Here is an 18,589-nt window from a genome sequence, read left to right as displayed (position 1 = left end):
GAAAAGCATCAAATCCCAGAAAACAATCTTTATATGATAGCACCACTGCCAACCTCTGTGGTAAGCAAGGACAGGCCAGGAAAAGCAGAATAGAAAAGAGAAATTTGTGAGATAATTGAATAATAAAGGGGAAAATTTAGAGTCTTACCAGACAAAAGAGCCAAATGTCAGAGACACACAACCTCTTTCCCAACCATAAAAAATAGAAGTAACAAAACCCATAAAGGTCTGGATTTTTATCTATTTTGATGTACTGATAAAAGAAGATGCTACTGAACTAGAAATTCTATTAGATACCTAAAGTTCACAACAATGAGCAAAAGAAAACTCTATAAATCTATAATTATTATAAAAATCAGAAAATAAAATTTAATGAACTTTAACTGATGAAACTCTCCATCTCTCCAAAAAATAAAAAGAAGGAAAGCATGTAGCAAAAAACAACTGTAAGGCAATACATTAAGTCCCCTACATACGAACCTTCAAGTTGCGAACTTTCAAAGATTTGAACGTGCGTTCGAATGTCCAGTCATGTAAGTTAGTTCACGCATCTGGCATACATTGTCACGTGCGTGCATCCTCTACCGGTGGGTGTGCTTTTGTGTACTTTACTGTGCAATACTGTAAGGAGTACGGTAGTACAGTATCTTTATTTCAAACCCAGGATCTGAGTGAGTGAAATTGCAGCTTGCCCTCCATCTCCTATTGCTGACTATCCTTCAGCTCTACCATCTCCCACCTCCTCTCCCTCCTCCAGTCAGTAACTCTTCTTGCCTGATCACTCAGTGCCAATCCCTGTATGCCAGCTGTTGTATTGTACTACTGTACTTCTCAAGATACTATACTGTAAGATTAAAAATGTTTTCTTTATTTTTTGTGTTTGTTTGTTTTTTATGTATTATTTGTGTGAAAAGTATTATAAACCTATTACAGTATAGTACTATGTAGCCGATTGTGTTAGTTGGGTACCTAGGCTAACTTTGTTGGACTTACGAACAAATTGGACTTACAAACGCGCTCTCGGAATGGAACTCGTTTGTATGTAAGGGACTTAGTGTACTTCAACTTAGTTAAATATACACAAAAAAAGTATTTAGTGGTACGGAAAAATCCCTTGCATTATAATTTAAAAATTAAGATGAGAAAAGAGCAGAAAAAGAGAAAAAGAAATGAAGGAAGGTGGATTAGATTCAGTATAGAAATGGAAGACATTGAAGAAATTATCTCAGAAATAAAAACAAATACATGATGCTCAAGGGAGAATAAAAATAAATAAAACTTCATAACAATTAGGAAAAACAGGAGAACAACCAAAGATACAAAAATTAAAGAAGTGAAAAGAGCCAGTAAGAACATAGTAGAAATGGAAGACAGGAAAAGAAGGAATAATATTTGTGTAATTGGAGTTAGTAAAGACTAAAACAATGCATTCATACAAAATTAATATTTATAATTGTGATTGAAAAAAATTTCCAGAAATAGAAAGCCCAAGTCCGTATACTGAAAGGGCCAACTAGAAAACTGGGAAAATTATGTGGAATCATCAACCTTGAGAAATATGCTAGTAAAATTATTAGACTTCAAAGATAAAGAAAAATAATTCTCAAGGATACTACAAATAAGATCAAATAAATTGCAAGAAAAGTAATTATATTGGAGGCAGAATTTTCAGAATATTGATACAAAGTCTTTCTCTCCTTTTCTTTCTGAGTGTTCTTCAGTCTGTTTTGGAAAATTTTCAGGAACACTTGGGAGATAACCTTAGTGACAAATGAATGTGAATTATGAAATTGACTGAAGGGCTAGCCTTTTCTGATGAAGTAAACACAATAGAAATGCAGTTAACGACAACTTTGGGCAGTTTCACTTCATCATGAAGACTCCAGTCCAAAGGATGTAAAATTGGTATCAGAAAAGTTTGATATACTCTGTTTCTTTCATTTCTCCCTAGTCTTCTGACAAACCCATTGTTCCTAACATGCAGTAACTGCCCCAGAACTTTTAATCCTCATAGGATCAATTCTCAAACATTCTTTTACTATTTCATACCCAGGACCATGTAGCTGAGGATACATACTAGGATAACTATGGTGGATTGGTGGATTGAAAATAATTTCTAATGTTACAAAAAAGAAGGAAATTTAGTTGTTTCATCTCCATTTCAGGTGGCTATAAAATGACCTCTTAATTAAATTTTCCTTTTATAGTCATTACTATCAGAACCAAAGAAACATCTCTAAGTCAGTGAATTGCAGATCAGGAGCAAGGGAGGATTTTGCCTTAGCAATTTTGGAACTTCTCAAATCACTCCCATTTGGGAAGTATAATTATTTGTGTTACTTGTGACTAAAGTTTCCATAGGGAAAGTAGATATATAGCTTCTCATCTGGCATAATTATTTTGTATTATTTGAATATTCTTTGAGATATGGGTCTCTGTCTTTTAGCATTCATATTCTTATAAATTAAATTGTTTTCCTTAAGAAACTTTTTCTCAGGACCTTAAATACATTAGTTATAAAAAGAAATATGTGAACCATATTATTTATATATATAATTTGAAATAAATTGAAATTATATAGTAAATAATATCAAATTTTCAACAGAAAAAGAAGAAATATAACTTTATATACTCTGTTATTACTTCCTTTTTTCCTCCCCTCCTTCCTTCATTCTTGAATAAATCAGTCCAAGATATACTCAGTAGGACTGAGTAAGACAGGTATTCTCACAAGTAGAGGGAAGAGCCCAGTGTAGGGTGTCATCATCCAAGCAGGTTGGAAAGATCATCCATTCAGGAATGGGAATGGCTATGCTGAGGGCTGCCTAGTTTGGGGCATCAACGCCCAGGTGAGTAAGGAGAGCCTCTACAGGAGGCATGGACGCAGCAGTCATCTAGCCAAGTATGTGGGATCTGAAGAGGAATGAAGGGCAGTATCCACAGTGAGTAGCAGTGGCACTGACATAAGATTGTTTACATTAAGAGGAAATTGATCAAATTTTTAAAATATTGAAAATAATTGGAACCAGATTTTTTACTTAATTTCAAGGCCCAAGAAACTCACAGATTGGTCCTTTGTACCTGCAAGGCCACCCGGAGGCTCCCACACTGAAATAGCACCCAGGGTTTTACTGTTGAAGACAAGAATACCAAATATATAAAGGGAGAAAACAAAATTCCACCCTGTGTATGTTGCACATTGTCTGATAATATACAGAGTGGAGGACACAGCATCATTTTAGTAAAATTGCCAGTGAAACATGTAAAATCTGAATCTAATCATGAGAAGACATCAGATAAATCAAACTTGAGAATAATTCTAAAAAATAACTGACCCATAATCTTCTCAGGTCAAAATCATGAAAGTCAAGGAAAAACTGAGAAGTTGCTTTGAATTGAAAGAGGCTAAAAGAAACATGGCAACTAAAGGAAAAAGTGGTCCTAAGCAAATTAATTCCAGGACATTATTGGCAAAATTGAATGCTCTCTGCAGGTTAGAGGTATCAGTGTTGGTTGTACTGTGATTACATGACAGAATATTCCTGTTGTTAGGAAGTACATATTGAAGCATTTGAGTACTAGGGCATTATACAGGTAATTTACTCTCAAAGGATTCAGGAAATAATTTTTTTTGGTATTATTATTGCAGTTTTTTAATAAATTTAAAATTATTTCAAAATAAAATAAGGGCTTCCCTGGTGGCGCAGTGGTTGAGAGTCTGCCTGCCGATGTAGGGGACGCGGGTTCGTGCCCCGGTCCGGGAAGATCCCACATGCCGCGGAGCAGCTGGGCCCGTGAGCCATGGCCGCTGAGCCTGCGTGTCCGGAGCCTGTGCTCTGCAACGGGAGAGGCCACAACAGTGAGAGGCCCGCGTACCGCAAAAAAAATAAATAAATAAAAATAAATAAAATCACGCAATATAAAATATATTTAATTATATTTAAGAAGAAATACAGTTATTTCTAAAACCTACCAAAATCAATGGTTATTTATATAATTGAAAAATCACTTAGGAAAGAAGCTAAGTTCTGAAATAAATGTTGAGGTGGAGAGATTTTTCACAAATATTTATTATTTTTAGTAATCAATTTAAACAATATTTGCCTGCATCAGATAAATTAAATTTATTATTGATTAACAAAATAGAATCAATAAAATGCAATTTATAAAATCATATGTAAAATATTAAAAATACTTTAGCAGATAAATTATAATGCATTCAATGAGAGGAATTCTTCTATAGCTATGTGCTCATTATGTTAAGGAAAATTTACTGTTTTATGAAAGAAAGATAATATTTGTGAAAACTCACTCTTGAATAGGATAAAAACTCAAGACTTAAAAAAAAAATCAATTTCCAGAAAGAATTTTAAGCTATACTTCTGTTGTACAGAATTGCACTGAGCTCTGTCAGTGAGGCCTCTGATGAATGATCTTTTGGGACAGGGATAAATAGGGCTTGTTGAGTGTGAACCATTTTCGTGTGTTTTAGCCTTCTTTCCTCCTGATGATAACTCCTTGGCCTCTGAGACTTGGTTCTTCATCCCCTCTTCCACAGACTGTGAGCACAACTTGCAAGTTGGCTCAAGGAGACTTTTGAGTCCTGATTCCAGAGCAAATAAGATCCAATCTTTGGGGCTAGACTGCACTACTTCACTTCCCTGGTTTCATTCAAGGAAATTTTCCAGAAGTACTTTCTTAATCATGTAGCTAAGGGTTAGCAAACTGCTGCCTCCTCTGTGTTTTTGTATGGCCAGTGAGTTAAGAATGGTTTTCACAGGTTGCATTAGTCAGCTAGAGCTGCTTTAACAAAATATTACAGACAGGGTAGCTTAAAGAACAGAAATTTATTTTCTCACATTTCTGGAGGATAGAAGTCTAATATCAAGGTGTTGGTAATGTTGGTTTCTGGTGAGGACTCACTTCTTGGCTTGCAGATGCCTTTTTGCTCACATGGTCTTTCTTATGTGCTCGCACATCCCTGCTTTCTCCCCCTCTTCTTATAAGGACACCAGTTCTACTGGATTAAGGTCCCATTCTTATGATCTCACTTAACCTTTATTATATGCTTATAAACCCCATCTCCAAATACAGACACTTTAGAGATTATGGCTTCAACATAAGAACTCTGAGGAGACACAATTCAGTACACAAATGAGCACAACTGATAACACAAATGAAGATCTACAATCAACTTGATGATAGGGAACACTGACCTTGAACCCTAATTAAGCAAAATGTTGTATCCTCAAGAACGAGTTTTATTCTTTTCATTAGTAGACTTTTACTCCAAAAAGGAAATGGTACTCAATTATTATTTTTTAGTTTGAATTTTTTCAATAAAATTTTTGTGGAATTTGTTTTCTATCTTTTTATAAAGGTACCTATATTATGTTTTTGATTCTGCCTCTTGGCCTGCAAAGCCTAAAATACTTACTACTTGTTCCTTGACTGAAAAAGTTTCCCCACCTCCAACGTGGCCCAAGCAAGGTTGACTGATTCATTTTTAGTCTTCAAGCCTTTGTCTAAATTACAGACATCTGCTCAGTTAAACATTTGCTGCTTCTGATCTCTAAGTATTTGCTATAAGTTCCTATTTTGCTTTAGCTCTTTTCCCACAGAGATCCATCTCTTCCCATGAACTTGTTTTTTAGACTCTCCTGAACTGTTTTGACAAGCATGGCATTAGCTTGTGTAAAGCCCAGTTCTGTTGTAAATGTTTTAGGATTATAAGGGTGTTACAAAAAAAGAAAAAAAATCCACAGACTCAATTTATCAAGAGAATTTTCTCACAGTTAGCTCAAGGGGCCCCCAGTTTCCTAAATGCCTTCAATATTAAGAATGTTTAATCCAGATCTGGGTGCCAGGCGCACATAGGAGGGACTGGAGCAGGCTGTTTTTTTCCCACTGCATTCACCTAAATTTTTCTAGACCATTGTAGATTTGCCATAATAGAGAGAAGAGCAGTGGCTTTTGTATACAAATCCAATATCCTGGTTAGTTTTTAGCTCTGAGAAATATTTGAAAAATGTGTACAGAAAATCCTGCACAGAAAGGCCTCCTGATTTCATAGAGTACTATAACTTTGCCTTATGAAATACTTGAACAATAATAATAGCAAAACAATAATAATTGAAATGTACTGAGCATTTACTATATGATAATACTCTGTTAATATCTTTGTAATGTAAATGCTAATATGCTCCTTAATGTACCAATGAGAAAGTGTCTTATAAAATATGTATAATTAGCCTAAGGCCACACATGGTTACCATTTGGAGAGTTGTGTCTGAAACCCAAGGCTGTTTGACGTCAAATCTGTGTTTCAACCAATCTATTTGATTGCCTCCACGTACATGTTCCATATAAAAGTTATTCTAAGCAAGAATTAGAGAATTAGACTTATCATCCCTCTATGCAGTAATATGACCATGTTTTGACTCATTGGTACAAATTAAAATCACTGTATATAATGTCTGAACTTTCCCAATAGTAAGCATCAACTTTGTCACTCCTGAGAAATAGCAAAGAGAATATTCGTTCCGCATTATGTCTATTCAAATCAGGTTTCAATATATTGGAGGAGGCAATGATTCTTCCTTTATACTTGACCCAAGTTATTTATCTCACATAGCAAAAATACCACAGGCTCTCTGGTCAGGATGGGTTCAGGTATTAGTCAGACCCACCACTTACCAGCAGTGTGCAAGGATGTTATTGGTTGTAGTTTATGGTGAGTTTTCTCTCAGAAATCCATTGTCTTTTAAAATCTGACCTCTGTGGGCTTCCTGGTATATTCCTGAATGCCATTGGTGGGAAGGCCCAATTACTTTGATCAGCAGGTATCCCACACCTGATATAAATCAGTGGATGAAAAATAATATAACAGGAGACGGGTTTGCCTCACTTCTCATCAGTATCATGACCCAGTTCATGCCCATCCAACATAGTCTGTTACATAAGTGTAAAGAAAGATATTTTAATGTATGCTTAAACTATTATTATGAGCCTACGAAAAAAATAAAAAAGACAAGTAGTGATTGGTATCGCTGATTAAGTGAGTTTATTCATTCTAATTATTGGGAATATAGAAATATTTTTAATTGTTATGTAATTCTGTGCTTAGAAACAAATGAGTATACTACTATTTAAGGTTGGCATGGTGAACTCATGCATTTATGTCTGTCCTCTGCCAAAATGTCAATACAATGATAATAAAATTATTTTTAATGAATCAACTGAAAAAAACAAATGTAAGTAAAGCATGGAAGATTGAAAATGCTAAGTTGATAACTAGCTAGCAGACCCTAAGAAGCTGCCAGACATTCAACATCCAGGCAGAAGACTGGGAGTTGGTTTTTTTTGAGAAATTTAAGCAGAACAAAAATCAAAACAAAACAAAACAAAATCTAAAGATTCTCATGTAGGAGATTCTCCAAAGAATCAACCTGGATAGATTATCCTACAATGGAATTCAGAGTCAGTAGTAAGTACTATAAGATTACACAAAGCTTCTAAATAGTTTTTTTTTTAATTGTTGTATTCTTAAATATGTCCATAATTAAAAGTGACCAAATACTTAAGTAAAGTCTCTTATATGAGAAGTAAATAATAAAAACAACAAACTTGGAAGAAACATATGAGGAATGGAAACAAAAGTAAAAAGAAAGCAAATTTTTTCAGAGATATAAAAAAAAACACATTAATAGAAAACACTGAAGGTGTGATACAAAAAAAGGAAAGTAGGGGAGAAAACAATAATTCAACATAGTAGCAAAAAGAGATGGCAGTGAATGTTGGGGAAATATATATAGTAGATAAAATTGAAAATGAGTAAAAATAAAAAATATAAGGATATTAAAAGAAGGAAGGATCAAGTTAGAGAAAACAAAATGAAGTGTATCAAAGAAAAATGATAGTATCATGACTTACCTGTGAAGTGTATTTATAATTATAATATGCATGTTATATGCACATTATATATTAAAATACAAGTTTATACAAAATTATGATGCAGTGCTATTAGGAGGATGGGAGATTGGGAAGTCTGTGTTGAAGAGGCAGGATGCTGAGGGGTGAAAGAAAATTAACTTCTCATCTTCCATAGTGAAAGGCAATATAGACATTAAAATTGCAAGGCATAGAAATTCAGGTCTATACTTTGTTATTAGAAATATGGAGGAAATTACCAAAAGAAGTGGCAAAAGGATTGAACTGGATCGCCCTTTGAGAGTGAGTAATTGGTGGGGTAGGACCTATCAATATATGATTCTCTAAATTGTGTTCATGTATCACCTAGATAAAAGTAAAAATTATAATAGAAACAGATGAGTAGTTTACTGAAGTAATGTTGCCAGTGTGGGCTTTCTGTGCTCTATTGTCAGTTATCTACATTAACTAAACAAATAACATCAACTCTGTCAAAGGATTAAGGTGGTTTTTACTTGCATTTTATTGAATTAACCCAAATTCACTTCCATCTCCATCTGAAATATAGCTTAGGGAACCCAAAACAGGAGAACCTAATCTAATTTGAAAATCAAGGAGAGACCTTCACGATGACATAAGAGTAAGATGTGGAGATCACCTTCCTCCCCACAAATACATCAGAAATACATCTACATGTGGAACAACTCCTACAGAACACCTACTGAACGCTAGCAGAAGACCTCAGACCTCCCCAAAGACAAGAAACTCCCCACGTACCTGGGTAGGTCAAAAGAAAAAAGAAAAAACAGAGACAAAAGAATAGGGACGGGACCTGCACCAGTGGGAGGGAGCTGTGAAGGAGGAAAGATTTCCACATGCTAGTCTCCGTCTTCGCGGGCGGAGACTGCGGGTGGCAGAGAGGGGGAAGCTTCAGAGCCACGGAGGAGAGTGCAGCCACAGGAGTGCGGAGGGCAAAGCGGAGAGATTCCCACACAGAGGATCGGTGCCAACCGGCACTCACCAGCCCGAGAGGCTAGTCTGCTCACCTGCCGGGGCGGACGGGGGCTGGGAGCTGAGGCTCGGTCTTCGGTCGGATCCCAGGGAAAGGACTGGGGTTGGCTGCGTGAACACAGCCTGAAGGGGCTAGTGCGCCACGGCTGGCCGGGAGGTGTCCGGAAAAAAGTCTGGAACTGCCTAAGAGGCAAGAGACCATTGTCTGGGGGTGCGCAAGGAGAGGGGATTCAGAGCACCGCGTAAACGAGCTCCAGAGACAGGCGCAAGCCGCGGCTATCAGCGTGGACCCCAGATACGGGCATGAGACGCTAAGGCTGCTCCTGCTGCCACCAAGAAGCCTGTGTGCGAGCAAAGGTCACTATCCACACCTCCCCTCCCGGGAGCCTGTGCAGCCCACCACTGCCAGGGTCCCGTGATCCAGGGACAACTTCCCCGGGAGAACGCACGACGCGCCTCAGGCTGGTGCAACGTCACGCCGGCCTCTGCCGCCGCAGGCTCACCCCGCATCCGTACCCCTCCCTCCTCACAGCCTGATTGAGCCAGAGCCCCGGAATCAACTCCTTTAACTCTCTCCTGTCTGAGCGAAAAACAGACGCCCTTAGGCGACCTACACGCAGAGGGAGGTCCAAATCCAAAGCTGAACCCCAGGAGCTGTGTGAACAAAGAAGAGAAAGGGAAATCTCTCCCAGCAGCCTCAGAAGCAGCGGATTAAATCCCCACAATCAACTTGATGTAACCTGCATCTGTGGAATACATGAATAGACAAGGAATCATCCAAAATTGAGGAGGTGGACTTTGGCAGCAAAGATATATATATATAGATATTTTTTTCCTTTTTCTCTTTTGTGAGTGTGTATGTGTATGCTTCTTTGTGTGATTTAGTCTGCATAGCTTTGCTTTTACCATTTGTCCTAGAGTTCTGTCTTTCCGTTTTGGTTTTTTTTTTCAGTATAGATTTTAGCGCTTGTCACTGGGTTTGTTTTTAGCTTTGGTTGCTCTCTTCTTTCTTTCTTTTAAATTTTTTTTATTTTTAAAACTTATTTTTTATTTTAATAACTTTATTTTATGTTTTCTTCCTTCCTGCCTGCCTTCCTTTTCTTCCTTCCTTCCTTCCTTCTTTCTTTCTCTCTCTCTCTCTTTCTCCCTTTCTCCCTTTCTTCCTTCCTTTCTTTCTTTCTTTCTTTCTTTCTTTCTTCCTTCCTTCCTTCCTTCCTTTCTTTCTTTCTTTCTTTCTTTCTTTCTTTCTTTCTTTCTTTCTTTCTTTCTTTCTTTCTTTCTTTCTTTCTTTCTTTTCTTTCTCTCCCTTTTCTTCTGAGCCATGTGGCTGACAGGGTCTTGGTACTCCGGCCGGATGTCAGGCCTGTGCCTCTGAGGTGGGAGAGCTGAGTTCACGACATCAGTCCACCAGAGACCTCCCGGCTCCACATAATATCACATGGTGAAACCTCTCCCAGAGATCTCCATCTCAACACTAAGACCCAGCTCCACTCAACGACCAGCAAGCTACAGTGCTGCACACCCTATGCCAAACAACTAGCAAGACAGGACACAACTCCACCCATTAGCAGAGAGGCTGCCTAAAATCATAATAAGGGCACAGACACCCCAAAACACACCACCGGATGAGGCCCTGCCCACCAGAAAGACAAGATCCAGCCTCATCCACCAGAACACAGGCACTAGTCCCCTCCACCAGGAACCTACACAACCCACTGAACCAGCCTTAGCCACTGGGGGCAGACACCAAAAACAACAGGAATTACGAACCTGCAGCATGTGAAAAGGACACCCCAAACACAGTAAGTTAAGCAAAATGAGAAGACAGAGAAACACACAGGAGCAAGGAGCAAGGTAAAAACCCACCAGACCAAACAAATGAAGAGGAAATAGGCAATCTACCTGAAAAAGAATTCAGAGTAATGAGTAAAGATGATCAAAAATCTTGGAAATAGAATGGAGAAAATACAAGAAACGTTTAACAAGACCTAGAAGAACTAAAGAGCAAACAAACAATGATGAAGAACATGATAAATGAAATTAAAAATTATCAAGAAGGGATCAGTAGCAGAATAACTGAGGCAGAAGAATGGGTAAATGACCTGGAATATAGAATAGTGGAAATAACTATCACAGAGCAGAATAAAGAAAAAAGAATGAAAAGAATCGAGGACAGTCTCAGAAACCTCTGGGACAACATTAAACACACCAACATTCGAATTATAGGGGTCCCAGAAGAAGAAGAGAAAAACAAAGGGACTGAGAAAATATTTGAAGTGATTACAATTGAAAACTTCCCTATATATGGGAAAGGAAATAGTTAATCAATTCCAGGAAGTGCAGAGAGTCCATAAGGGATAAATCCGAGACACATGCCAAGACACATATTAATCAAACTATCAAAAATTAAATACAAAGAAAACATATTGAAAGCAGCAAGGGAAAAACAGCAAATAACATACAAGGGAATCCCCATAAGGTTAACAGCTGATGTTTCACCAGAAACTCTGTAAGCCGGAAGGGAGTGGCAGGACATATTTAAAGTGATGAAAGACAAAAACCTACAACCAAGATTACTCTACCCAGCAAGGATCTTATTCAGATTTAACAGAGAAATTAAAACTTTACAGAGAAGCAAAAGCTAAGAGAATTCAGCACCACCAAACCAGCTTTACAACAAATGCTAAAGGAACTTCTCTAAGCAGGAAACACAAGAGAAGGAAAAGACCTACTATAACAAACCCAAAACAAGTAAGAAAATGCTAATAGGAGCATACATATCGATAATTACCTTAAATGAAAATGGATTAAATGCTCCAACCAAAAGACATAGACTGGCTGAATGGATACAGTAACAAGACCCATATATATGCTGTCTACAAGAGACCCACATCAGACCTAGGGACACATACAGACTGAAAGTGAGGGGATGGAAAAAGATATTCCATGCAAATGGACATCAAAAGAAAGCTGGAGTAGCAATTCTCATATCAAACAAAATAGACTTTAAAATAAAGACTATTACAAGAGACAAAGAAGGACACTACATAATGATCAAGGGATCAATCCCAAAAGAAGATATAACAATTGTAAATATTTATACACCCAACATAGGAACACCTCAATACATAAGGCCAATGCTAACAGCCATAAAAGGGGAAATCAACAGTAACACAATAATAGTAGGGGACTTTGATACCCCATTTTCACCAATGGACAGATCATCCAAAATGAAAATAAATAAGGAAACACAAACTTTAAATGATACATTAAACAAGATGAACTTAATTGATATTTATAGGACATTCCATCCATAAACAACAGAATACACTTTCTTCTCAAGTGCTCATGGAACATTCTCCAGGATAGATCATATCTTGGGTCACAAATCAAGCCTTGGTAAATTTAAGAAAATTGAAAACACATCAAGTATCTTTTCCAACCTCAATGCTAGGAGATTAGATATCAATTACAGGCAAAAATCTGTAAAAAGTACAAACCCATGGAGGCTAAACAATACACTACTTAATAACCAAGAGATCACTGAAGAAATCAAAGAGGAAATCAAAAAATACCTAGAAACAAATGACAATGAAAATATAACGACCCAAAACCTATGGGATCCAGCAAAAGCAGTTCTAAGAAGGAAGTTTATAGCAATACAATCCTACCTCAAGAAACAGGGAAGATCTCAAATAAACAACCTAACCTTACACCTAAAGCAATTAGAGAAAGGAGAACAAAAAACCCCCAAAGTTAGCAGAAGGAAAGAAATCATAAATAGATCAGAAATAAATGAAAAATAAATGAAGGAAATGATAGCAAACATCAGTAAATCTAAAAGCTGCTTCCTTGATAAACAAAAGTGATAAACTATTAGCCAGACTCATCAAGAAAAAAAGGGAGAAGACTCATATCAATAGAATTAGAAGTTAAAAAGGAGAAGTAACAACTGACACTGCAGAAATACAAAGGATCATGAGAGATTACTACTAGCAACTATATACCAATAAAATGGACAAACTGGAAGAAATGAACACATTCTTAAAAAAGCACAACCTTCCAAGACTGAACCACGAAGAAATAGAAAATATGAACAGACCAATCACAGGCACTGAAATTGAAACTGTGATTAAGAATGTTCCAACAGGGCTTCTGTGGTGGCACAGTGGTTGAGAATCTGCCTGCCAGTGCAGGGGACACAGGTTCAAACCCTGGTCTGGGAAGATCGCACATGCCATGCCACGGAGCAACTAGGCCCGTGAGCCACAACTAATGAGCCTGCGCGTCTGGAGCCTGTGCCCTGCAACAAGAGAGGCCGCGACAGTGAAAGGCCCACGCACTGCGATAAAGAGTGGCCCCTGCTTGCCGCAACTAGGAAAGCCCTCGCACAGAAATGAAGACCCAACACAGCCAAAAATAAAATAAATAAATAAATAAATAAATAAAAATTAAAAAAAAAAAAGAATGTTCCAACAAACAAAAGCCCAGGACCAGATGGTTTCACAGGTGAATTCTATCAAACATTTAGAGAAGAGCTAACACCCATCCTTCTCAAACTCTTCCAAAATATAGCAGAGGGAGGAACACTCCCAAACTCCTTCTATGAGGCCACCATCACTCTGATACCAACATCAGACAAAGATGTCATAAAGAAAGAAAACTACAGGCCAATATCCCTGATGAACATAGATGCAAAAATCCTCAACAAAATACTAGCAAACAGAATCCAACAGCACATTAAAAGGATCATGCACAATGGTCAAGTGGGGTTTATCCCAGAAGAATGCAAGGATTCTTCAATATATGCAAATCAATCAATGTGATACACCATCTTAACAAATTAAATCCCATATGATCATCTCAATAGATGCAGAGAAAACTTTTGACAAAATTCAACACATTATGATAAAAACCCTCCAGAAAGTAGACCTAGAGGGAACTTACCTCAACGTAATAAAGACCATATATGACAAACCCACAGCCAACATTGTTCTCAGTGGTGAAAAACTGAAACCATTTCCACTTAGATCAGGAACAAGACAAGGTTAACCACTCTCACCACTATTATTCAACATAGTTTTGGAAGTTTTAGCCATAGCAATCAGACAAGAAAAAGAAATAAAAGGAATCAAAATTGGAAAAGAAGAAGTAAAGCTGTCACTGTTTGCAGATGACATGATACTATACATAGAGAATCCTAAAGAGGCTACCAGAAAACTACTAGAACTAATCAATGATTTTGGTAAAGTAGCAGGATACAAAATTAATGCACAGAACTCTCTTTCATTCCCATACATTAATGATAAAAATTCTGAAAGAGAAATTAAGGAAACACTCCAATTTACCATTGTAACAAAAAAAAATAAAATGCCTAGGAATAAACCTACCTAAGGAGACCAAACCTAGGCAGCTCATAACCTTAAGGAGCACAGATGCTAGAAGGGAGAGCTCTTGCGTGGCTGACTTCCTGACCCTGAAAGGACAGATAGGTGTATGTCATTTTCTTCCCACGTTTCCTCTCACATCCAGGCTATCGCATTCTTGGATTCTCAAGTCTAACCTTAAGGGACTAAGTGGCCTCCTCCTAAGACCAACTCCCAGCCTTCTCTGAGCAAGAGATTATCACTAAAGGACTAGGGAAGAGTGGTTTAAGTCCTCATAGGGACAGAGACTCAGGGATGCAGGGAATGTATCATGGGATCATTGTCTCACAGTCATTTAAGAAAATTTTCTCCTCTCTTAACTAAAGTCCCTACATGAATGAAGTTAGTACTATTGTAGGAAAGAGGTAGCAAGGAAACCAATTTACTAGTTACTTGGGCAGGCTTTTCAAGGTAGCCTGAAAAATAGACATAAACCAACAATCTTAAAGAAATCACAAAAAAAGCACTAATCATAAAGGAAGTGACTGATAAACTGATTGCGTTAATACTGAGAAACCCTAAGGGATATACAGCAGCTCCCTATTATGGCAACTTTTCTTGAAGTGTAAACGTAGTTCAATATAAAATTTTAAAAATCAAAAAAAAAAAGGAGACCAAAGACCTGGTTGCAGAAAACTATAAGACACTGATGAAAAAAATTAAAGATGATACAAAGAGGTGGAGAGATATACCATGTTCTTGGATTGGAAGAATCAACATTGTGAAAATGACTCTACTACTCAAAGCAATCTACAGATTCAATGCAATCCCTATCAAACTACCACTGGCATTTTTCACAGAACTAGAACAAAAAATTTCATAATTTGTATGGAAACACAAAAGACCCTGAATAGCCAAAGCAATCTTGAGAAAGAAAAACAGAGCTGGAGGAATCAGGCTCCCAGACTTCAGACTATACTACAAAGTTACAGTAATCAAGACAGTATGGTACTGGCACAAAAACAGAAATATAGATCAATGGAACAGGATAAAAAGCCCAGAGATAAACCCAAAGACATATGGTCACCTTATTTTTGATAAAGGAGGCAAGAATATACAATGGAGAAAAGACAGCCTCTTCAATAAATGATGCTGGGATAAACAGACAGCTGCATTGAAAAGAATGAGATTAGAACACTCCCTAACACCATACACAAAAATAAACTCAAAATGGATTAAAGACTTAAATGTAAGGCCAGACTCTATAAAACTCTTAGAGGAAAACATAGGCAGACCACTCTATGACATAAATCACAACAAGATCCTTTTTGACCCACCTCCTAGAGTAATGGAAATAAAAACAAAAATAAACAAATGGGACCTAATGAAACTTAAAAGCTTTTGCACAGCAAAGGAAACCATAAACAAGACTAAAAGACAACCCTCAGAATGGGAGAAAATATTTGCAAATGAAGCAACTGACAAAGGATTAATCTCCAAAATTACAAGCAGCTCATGCAGCTCAATAACAAAAAAACAAACAACCCAATCCAAAAGTGGGCAGAAAACCTAAATAGACTTTTCTCCAAAGAATATACACAGATTGCCAACAAACACATGAAAGAATGCTCAACATCACTAATCATTAGAGAAATGCAAATCAAAACTACAATGGTATATCACTTCACACTGGTCAGAATTTCCGTCATCAAAAATTCTACAAACAATAAATCCTTGAGAGGGTGGGGAGAAAAGGGAACCCTCTTGTACTGTTGGTCAGAATGTAAATTGATACAACCACTATGGAGGACAATATGGAGGTTCCTTAGAAAACTAAAAATAGAACTACCATACGACCCAGCAATCCCACTACTGGGCATATACCCTGGGAAAACCATATTTCAAAAAGAGTCATGTACCACAATGTTCATTGCAGCTCTATTTACAATAGCCAGGCCATAGAAGCAAACTAAGTGTCCATCTATAGATGAATGGATAAAGAAGATGTGGCACATATATACAATGGAGTATTACTTAGCCGTAAAAAGAAATGAAATTGAGTTATTTGTAGTGAGGTGGATGGACCTAGAGTCTGTCATACGAGTGAAGTAAGTCAGAAAGAGAAAAACAAATACCATATGCTAACACATATATATGGAATAAAAAAAAATGGTTTCAGGGAACCTAGGGGCAGGACAGGAATAAAGATGCAGATGTAGAGAATGGACTTGAGGACATGGGGAGGGGGAAGGGCAAGCTGGCACAAAGTGAGAGAGGGTCATGGACTTATATATACTACCAGTTGTAAAATAGATAGCTAGTGGGAAGCAGCTGCATAGCACAGGTAGATCAGCTCGGTGCTTTGTAACCACCTAGAGGGTGGGATAGGGAGGGTGGGAGAGAGACTCAAGAAGGAGGACATATGGGGATATATGTATATGAATAGCTGTTTCACTTTGTTATAAAGCAGAAACAAACACACCATTGTAAAGCAATTATACTCCAATAAAAATGTTAAAAAACATAAAAAAGAAACTCAAGGACATTTCTAAGGAATATATAATTTATTTTGGTCTTCAAGGATGAGAAATATTAAGCAGCAAAGAGGGAAAGAATAGCATGTACAAAGGACCTGAAGAGAAAGAAACTTGGAGCTGAATTCAGCAGCTCTTGTGGTGAGGGGGTGGCAGGGAGGTGGAGTCAGGACTGCTGTGGTGTAGGGATCCACGGGCCAAATGGCGTAATGAGGCTGGAGAGATAGCAGGAGCAAGATCGTTTAGGGCCTTGGGAGTCATGTTAAGGATATAAGTTCAGAAAGTTTTAGATGTTCTTTAAGAAGATAAACTTGGTGCAAGCAAGGAGAATATAAGTTAAGGAGAGAGAGAGAAAGAGAGAGAAAGGAAGAAGGGAAAGAAACTAATTATTAATACCAAAGAAAACAAAATGAAGCATAGAAAAGGAAAAATTATCATAATAGTATTTATGACTTAGCTGTGAAGTACATTTTATGGTCATAATAATGTAAGCAAAATTTTGATACAACTCTATTGGGAGGAGATTGGAAAAGACAATTAGCACTGTTTAAATAGCAAAGTAATATTTTCATTACTTGTGTGACTTTCTTGAGAAAAGAGGTAGGACAAGGGAAGCTGAAAAACTTGAAAAGAAAACTCAGGATGAAATTTATTTGTACACGCACGTAATAGCCATAAATGACGTTATATAAAAACTTGAGGGGAAAGTCTTTTCACAAAGGGAATAACCATTGTTAGTCAGTGAAATATGCTGTTTTCTTATAGCCCTTTCATTGTCCTGTACATGTTACATTTACCAAAGTGTTGTCAAGAGTAGAATCAAATCTGCTCTAGGAAAGCAAGCTGACTTACAAGGTATGAGAAATTCCCTTAGTCATCAGACATTATACTTGGATTCTTTTGCAGAAAATTAGCTTTGGGTAGCAAAATATTTAAGAATAAATTCATTTCTGTATTTACAGTCAGGTTGGAATATTCTATATTATTTTGAAGAGTTAGAATGGACATTGAAGAGCCTGTTCTTTATCAGAATCTCTGTTTTGGTCCCATGAGTATTAAAGGGCACATCTGCCCATGTGATGCAGCCTGGAGAAGGTATTTAAATATAACCCAAGTAGGTTAAAAAATATGTCGTGGATTTTGTGTGTCAAACCTATTAGATCCAACTGGTCAATGCAGTGATTCAAAAAGCTATGTAAAATAAGGAAGAATATTTTAAAGATACTTTTTAATAGACAATGAAAATTTTAAGGACTTTTTCAATAGAGAACACTAAAGAATGGAAAACATCAGAGATGCAGTAAGTGGAATATAGATGTAATAATAAAAAACAGTCCAAAACACTACTGTAGACATTTAGCCAAAGTTTGCCTTGTGAAACTGTCACTGAAGAAGTAAACTCGTACCCACAACCTGTTCCAGGAAACTCTTAGAGCATACTTTAAACAGGTTAGTACACACTTCGGAAATGTGAAAAACTAATGTCACATTCATACAAGATTTCTCTGAGAGAATCTGGAGTTTTTTATTTAAATTCTTGGCATGGGGGAAAAGGTACTCCCTGAGTTTGATAATTATTGTGGTTTTGGTTTAAATTCTGGACATCACTCAAGTGTACACTTCATTGTGTGGAATAAAAAATAAATAAAGAGAAAATGAGAAAAACAGAATATGAGAGAATGAGAGGAATGAAGGAAAGAAGGAAGCAAGGGAGGGATGAATAGGAAGGGAGAGGGGAAAGAAAAGAGA

This window comes from Grampus griseus (genome assembly GCF_964374135.1).
Source record: "Grampus griseus genome assembly, chromosome: 17".
Classification (NCBI taxonomy): Eukaryota; Metazoa; Chordata; class Mammalia; order Artiodactyla; family Delphinidae; genus Grampus; species Grampus griseus.
The sequence above is the reverse complement of the archived record's forward strand: the minus strand, read 5'-3'. Positions refer to the sequence as shown.